Raw genomic sequence first — 1,960 nt, forward strand, 5'->3', positions numbered from 1 at the left:
GGCAGTAGCTTCCCTTGTCAAGCCTGGCACACGTTTCCACCTTCAGAGTACCCAGATGTCCTTGGAGTAGGCAGGTGGCCTCTGTTCTTACAGCCAACAAGTCCAGCTAAAGCCAACAGGTTCTGGGTCCTTTAATCTTTCAGGAAGCAACCTTGGCCTTTTGTGGGCAGCTAATAAGTAGTTGGCAAGCCCAAGGATACATTCTGGAAGAAAGCAGTTGTCAGAGTGGAGTAGGGGTGCAGGACCCAGCCTGGCAGGGGTCTCCTGTGTCACACACTGTCTCCAGCTATTCTCTGGTAACAGAGGCAGATAAGGGTCACCATCAACTCCGCAAGTCAGTTATCTCTCCTTTGTGGGTCTCTGTAGCTCCCTAGGAGGCTGGTATTTATTTGTTTTTCTGTATGTATGGTAGAGTTGCTCTCTACATACAATCAACATTTAAGGGCTTTGACATCCAACCCTCCATTCCACCCTTCATAAGTATTTCAAGGAAATGCCACTCTTAGGTGTAGTAAGGTGAGGATTAAGAATTAACTAGTGAATTTAGCCATTTCGTCATTGGTAACCTTGACAATAGTAGTTTCAGTGAACTGGCAGGGGCCCAAACTGATTGGAATGGGTTCAAGAGATTGTAGGCAACTCCTGTGAGGAGGAAAAATGGAGCAGAGAATTAGACTAGAGCTGGAGGATGGTATGGGGTTAAGAGGGGATTTTTTTTAAGATGGAAGAAATCACAGCGTACCCTATAGTGTGTGCTGGTTGGAATGACCCAGTAGAGGCAAAACTGACGATGTAAGAAAGGGCAGGTATGGATAGATAAATGTCCTTGGACAAGAAAGAGGACAAGGAACTTTTTAGTGCTGCCATACAGCTGTGTAGGGCAGGTAAAAGTTTTCCTTGACCATCTTAGGGTCCCTGGCTGGGTCTGAAAATTAAACTGACAAAGACAAGAAAGCATACACATTTACTTTAAGTTTTGTGGGACATGGGCTTCTTCATACAGAAATGAGGACCTGAAGAAATGGTGTACCTGAGGATTTTTATACAAGGTTTGATGAGGAGTGGGTGGTAGTGTAGAAATCTAATAGGACAAAGGATATAAGGTAAGTGTAATCAATGTTGGGAAGCTTGGCAAGGCATGTTTGTTTGGATTCTTCTGAAAATTCCCATCTTGGAGATAAGGTTGCTACTTTCCTTCTGGTATGCAGAGAGCACTCCTTAGAAGACAGTCTTATGACCTGCTTCAGGCAAGAAGGGGAGGGGAAGGTCAGAGAACTTCCTGCTTCTGCCATTTTCTCAAACTCCTTCAGCTTAAAAATATTCAATATGCCATAGTGCCATATTTTGGACTACTGTGCTCTGAATCCCATTGGTGGGTTGTTAAGCAGACATTATTAAATATTAAATTATATAAACTTACAATTAAATAAACTATATTTAAAAAGGTAATAGGTTGGGGTCCCTGGGTGGCTCAGCCGGTTAAGCGTCTGCCTTCGGCTCAGGTCATGATCCCAGGGTCCTGGGATTGAGCCCCATGTCAGGCTCTCTGCTCAGTGGAGAGCTTGCTTCTCCCTCTCCCTGCTGCTCCCCCTGCTTGTACTTCCTCTCTGTCAAATAAATAAAATCTTTTTTAAAAAAAGGTAATAGGTATTCAAAACTCATCCCTTTTTAATTACTACATTAACCATTAACTGTGTTCTTTTTTTTTTTTAAGATTCATTTATTTTAGAGGGAGAGAGAGAGAACAAGTGGGAAGAGGGGCAGAGGGAGAGAATCTTCAAGCTGACTCCCCGATGGCTTCAGAGCCCTATGTGGGGCTCGATCTCATGACCCATGAGATCATGACCTGAGCCGAAACCAAGAGTCCCTTGCTTAACTGACTGCACCACCCAGGTGCCCCTGTATTCTTTTTTTTTTTTTTTTTTGAAGATTTATTTATTTATTTATTTGACAGAGAGAG

Source organism: Phoca vitulina, unplaced genomic scaffold, assembly GCF_004348235.1.
Source record: "Phoca vitulina isolate PV1807 unplaced genomic scaffold, GSC_HSeal_1.0 scaffold6, whole genome shotgun sequence".
Lineage (NCBI taxonomy): Eukaryota > Metazoa > Chordata > Mammalia > Carnivora > Phocidae > Phoca > Phoca vitulina.